Below are 6,000 nucleotides of genomic sequence, written 5' to 3' on the forward strand. Positions count from 1 at the left end.
TGGTTTATATGAGCTTTGTGATGGTGTTACAATACATGAGCTTCTACAATGGCGTTACAATATATGAGCTTGCGTTTCCTGGGATGGTTTCAATACAGACATTCTGAAACCATAATCAACACTTGTGCTTTTTTCTGAGTTGGTTTTCAATACAGCCCTATGTGTAGCCCAGTGGTTAGAACTACAGCCTTAGCACCCTGAGGTTGTGGGTTCAAATCCCATGTTGCTCCTTGTGCCCTGGGACATGTCAACCATTGCCCCAGGTACATTAGATAGAGTGTGAGTCCACCAGGACATATAGGGGAAAATGCTTGAGTACTTGAATGTAAACTACTTAGGCTATAAGTGCTATATATGAATATTAAAAATAAATAAAATCATAATCAGTCCTCTTTCTTATTTCCATATATAATCAATCTACCTGTTTGTACATACCTATATAAAATATATCATATATTTATTCATATTATACCATCTTATACACACATATAAATATATACATCCATATTTAGTATTGTGTACTGTATTCATACTACTACTATTTCAATTCACGTTTAGCATCTGTATCATGATCTATGTTCATATTGGAAGTACTAACTTCCTGATAGATCTAGTTATCTGTGTTATGATTATCTTATCCCTGTTCCATACTGTGTTTATCCTATAGATGCTCCTAGTAGGGACGAGCCAACTATCTCCTCTTTGCTGCATTATTGGCCATAGTATTCTGGGTGCAGAGTGGAGATGCGTGCATAAACTAATTAGTCAATTAGGCACTAAATCAATTATTGCAGATAACTGGCACTAATTAGGAGTTAATGTGCACATCTGCCCTAAATTTTACTTGTTCACTATTGGCCTGCTTGCTTAAGGTCACACTAATACTTAACCTCCATTTAGTCCAAAATGTAGCCCCTAATGAAATTCATTGCTTGTCTATTGGAAAATACTTGTAAGTCTAATCCACGATCATTTGTTTGAATGCTGAATCATCGGCAGTGCTTCCAAGAGGTCCAATTCATGCCATTCGGCAAAGTGCACTAAAATCGTCATCTGAAAATGTACGGATGGCTCAGTTGCCCAGTAAGGAGGAGTTGCCTAATGGTTAGTACAGCAGATTGAGATCCTGGTGATCTGGGCTCAGTTCCCACTGTGACTCCTTGTGACCCTGGGGAACTCACTTAACCCTCCCATTGCTTCAGGTACAAAATAGTTGAAACTGTGAGCTCACTAGGGACTGAGAAAGTGTGACATAGTGGTTAGAGCTACAGCCTCAGCACCCTGAGGTTGGGAGTTCAAATCCTGCTCTGCTCCCTAATTCCCCCCCCCCCATTGCCCCAGGAACATTAGATAGATTGTGAGCCCACCAGGACAGATAGAGAAAATGCTTGAAGTACCTATATGTAAACTGCTTTGAGTGTGGTTGTAAAGCTACAAAAAGGTGGTATACAAGTCCCTTTCCCTGAAGTCATAATGCCTCATTCCATCAGTGCTTAAGAGCCAACTTCATCAGTGATGTCACAATGGCTTCATTCATTGTTCTATACTTGGCTCACTTCTGATATTGCATTGGAGGAGAGTGTAGCATAGTGGTTAGAGCCACAGCCTCAGCACCCTGAGGTTGTAGGTTCAAACCCAATGCTGCTCCCCCATTGCCCCAGGTAGGGAAAATGCTTGAAGTACCTGTATGTAAACTGCTTTTAGTGTGGTTGTAAAACTACAAAAAGACAGTATACAAGTCCCAATCCCTTTCCCTTGCATATAATGTGTACATCTAGTAACACTATAAAAATGATTAGTAGAAAGTTGGCTACCTAAAAGAAATTCCATATTAGTGTGGTATTTGAACTCAGGTCATGAGTGCAATAGGAAGCAACTTACTGATTGCACCAAAGCCCTTACTTTGACTCACCTCCACAGCTCTCTTCTGATGTGAAACCCCCATATCTAAAGTGGGTGACTGAAATCTGATGGATGTTACAAGGATGGATATCAGATTCTGCAATGCACAGGTTTTGGAACTGTCCAAGAGGAATCCAGTCTAGTGTTTTGATCTTTGTTCATTGAAAGATTAACATATAGCCAAAAAAGGTAATTAATTAGCCAACTTGGAACAAAAAAAACGATAGTGTTGGAGGCTTGATGATGAGGTAACAGTTCACATGTTTCAAGCCTGTCTAATTCAGTCATCTTCATTTTGCAAACTTGATATAATTGACATTAATAATCATAATAATCAGTGTATATACCGCAACGCCGTAAAGTTCAATGCAATTTACAGTACTTAAAAAAACCAACAACAGGTTATCTGAATCAGTACATGGGTCTAGGTTTTGCTTTCAAGAAATGAAGTGCGAGACCATTGTTCATCCTTGAATGTGAGCATTGAGGAATGGATCTACTCCTTGGGATACTGCAGGGTACATTGGGTCTTCTTGTTTTGCCAGAGACTGGATGCAGGGCTTGCTTATATTCTTAAATCTATTTACAGATGACCTGGAAGAGCATAAATAAATATACATTAGATATAGCATATAGTATTGTTTCTAAATAGAATTTAATGCAGTATGATATATTATTTGGATGTAATAAGTATATTATGTACAATTTACAAAGCAAAATAAATCACATGCAATTATTTGTAAAATGGGCCGAGGTAGTGTACTTTTGGGATTGACAGAAAAAGTTTATGAATTCAGATCTATCAGCTGGGCTCTCTAGTGATGTAATAAATAGGATAATGGGCTAATATGAAGTTTATGATCTGTCCTCCTGTTCTTTGTTTCCTGCTGTTGTTAGGTGCTGTTGACTCATGCTCGAGTCCTAGTGACTTGATGAATTGCAGATCTAAAAAGAAATTGGTTTTGTGCTAGTCCGGAAAGGTCCTCCAGCGTCATCCCCATGGTGGTTTTCAACGTGTCCAGCCATCTGATTGCAGGTCGCCCTCTTCGTCTGGTTCCTTCGATCTTCCCAAACATGATGTCCTTCTCCAGTTATCTCTCTCTTCTGATCGTGTGACCAAAATAAGGCAGTCGTAATACCTTCATCATTTGGGCTTCGAGTGACATAGCTGGTTTCATCTCTTCCAGAAATGATTTGTTAGTTCTTCTGGCGGTCTATGGCATGCCTAAAATCCTTCTCCAGCACCAAAGCTCAAATGAGTCAATCTTTCTATCTTGTTTCCATAGTGTCCAGCTTTCGAATCCGTAACTGACCACTGAGAAAATGAGTGCGTGGACAAATCTGATCTTCATTTCGAGTGTTACCTCCTTGTCTTTGAATACTTTGTTGAAAGCCTTCATTGAAGAGTGACCAAGTGCTATGCTGCGGAGTATTTACTCCCTGCTAGATGCTTCTTTGTTTACAAAAGAGCCCAGAAGACTGAAATCCTTTACAACTTCTATTCTATCGCCTTCAAGCTCAAAATCTTCATCATTTTCCATGTTCATGATCTTCGTCTTGTTTACGCTCAGTTCTAATCCCATGTTATGACTTTCAGCTTTGACTTTTCTCAGTAGATACAGTATGTCTTCTTTGCTGCTGGTGATGAGCGTTGCATCATCTGCATAGTGCAGGTTGTTTATATTTCGGCCACCAACTTTGAAACAGACACTGTCTGCTTCCAAATTTGCTTTTCTGAAGATGATTTCACTGTACAGCAGTGGTCTCAAACTCGCGGCCCGGGGGCCACATGCGGCCCGCCAGGTACTCTTTTGAGGCCCTTGGTACGTTTATCATAATCACAGAAGTAAAATAAAACAGTTTCTTGATCATATGTCTCTTTAGCTATAAATTACAATATTATTATTAAGACTTAGCCAAAAGGAAAGATTTATAAACTATAAAGAGTTTTACCTCATGCAAAATTGTCATTTCTTTAATAAGACATTAACTATTTTTTCTGAGGCCCTCCAAGTACCTACAAATCCAAAATGTGGCCCTGCAAAGGGTTTGAGTTTGAGACCACTTCTGTACAGGTTGAACAGATAAGGTCCTTGCCTGACACCATGTTTTATTGGAAACCAATCAGTGTTGCCGTATTCAGTTCTCACTGCACCTTCTTGATTTTCATATAGGCTCTCTATCAGCTGAGTTATGTGTTTGGGTATTCCCATTTGCACTAGAGTTCTCCATAGTTTATTGTGATCCACACAGTCAAAAGCTTTGTTGTAGTTGGCAATAATGTCTCTTGTTCCTTGACCTTTTCTGAAACTAGCCTGAAATCAGGTAGTTCTTGCTCAATGTATGATTGGAGCCTTCATTGTATTATTTTCAGCAATATTTTGCTGGTGTGTGAAATGAATGCAATTGTTCTGTATGACTAATAACCTCATGTCTATTCTTATATGTTAAGAAACTGAGTGAAGAGGAAATGGTTGTGAATCAAAATGATTAAAATCAAAGTTTCCTTCATTCTCTGTCTCTTCCTCCTTGAAGGACAGCATATATTCATCTGGGGGAGGGGGGGCACCCTACAGGTAGGTGTCACTTACTTACACATGCCGCCACATTGCCAGGTGCTTATGTTCACTAGACACTCTTCTATAAGTAATAATAATAATTTTATTTTTATATACCGCCCTACCACATAGTTCTAGGCGGTTCACTTATATTACTAAAAATATACAAACAGTAAATAAAAGTATGATCTAAAAATGACTAAAATTATACAATAATTGAATAATTGAATAAAATGCATTAACGAAAATAGATAGATATTCCTTAAAAAGTAGAACTGTAAAATCAGTGTGCAAATTTCCAATCAATATTCTGAAACATCAGTTTACAAATTTTTTTAATAAATCAGTTTTCAATAGCTTCCTAAAGAACATGTATGAATAGGCCTGAGAAATAATAGAACTTAGCCCTGAATCCATTTTACCTGCCTGAAAACCAAGCAATTTATCAAAGAATCTCTTGTAACGACAAGGCTTAATAATCGGAAAAACAAATAGGTATTGCCCTAGCTTCCAAGGTAGCTTCCAAGTGCCATAGTGCTTAACTGTGCCATACGGCTGTTTCAAACTTATCTCCTAAATGCGCCCCAAAGCTCCTTCTTGAACCATCACTGTTCTGTCAGTACGGCAAAAGTTTCAAGCAAGATCATAATTATACAGTAAAATTTAATACTAAAACAATTAAAATAAAAAAGTATAAGAGCATGAGTGGGAATAGGCATGTGTCCCAGTACAGAATACCATAAACTATGCATGTCACTTGATGCATCTAAGCACGCAAACTTATGCCTGCCATTGACGTATAGTCTGGGTACTGGCGTAGTAATGGGGAGGGGAGGGCGGTCCGCCCCGGGTGCAGTCTTTGTAAAGGTGCAGGCACCCATCCTCCCCTAAGATCCCCTTCACCACCGCGAGCAGCATTATGAACTTGCTCCCCACTTCAGTGCCACCTCTCTGATGTCACTTCCGGGCCCCACGCTTAAGAAGTGACGTTAGAGGGACAGCCGACACGACGCGGACAGCAAGTTTGTGATGTTGCTCTTGAGAGCCTGGACAATTAAGGGATGGGGGATGGGAAGGGGACACACGCGTGGCGGGGGGGAGGGGAAGAGAAGCGGGCGGGGGAGGGGCATCGCCACCCCAGGCGCCACTTACGCTTGCTACGCCACTGGGATTGGAAACTGGTTAAAAGACAGAAAGCAGAGTAACCTGGCCATTTCTCACAACAGAGGAGAGTACCACAAAAATTTGTACTAGGGCTGGTGCCTTTTAACATATTTATAAATGATCTGGAAATGGAAACGACGAGTGAGATCATCAAATTGGTGGATGACAATTTTTCAAAGTTGTTAAATCGCGAGCAGATTGTGAGAAATTGCAGAAAGACTAGGTAACCAAATAGCAGATGCAATTTGCTGCGAATAAGCGCAAAGCGACGCACAGAGAGCAGAATAACCCATATTATAGTGAACATGATGTTAGGTTCCACATTAGAAGTCATCACCTAGGAAGAGGGTGGGCAACTTGCATCCCGCCATTTAAA

The sequence above is a fragment of the Geotrypetes seraphini genome, chromosome 15 (genome assembly GCF_902459505.1).
Source record: "Geotrypetes seraphini chromosome 15, aGeoSer1.1, whole genome shotgun sequence".
Taxonomy (NCBI): Eukaryota; Metazoa; Chordata; class Amphibia; order Gymnophiona; family Dermophiidae; genus Geotrypetes; species Geotrypetes seraphini.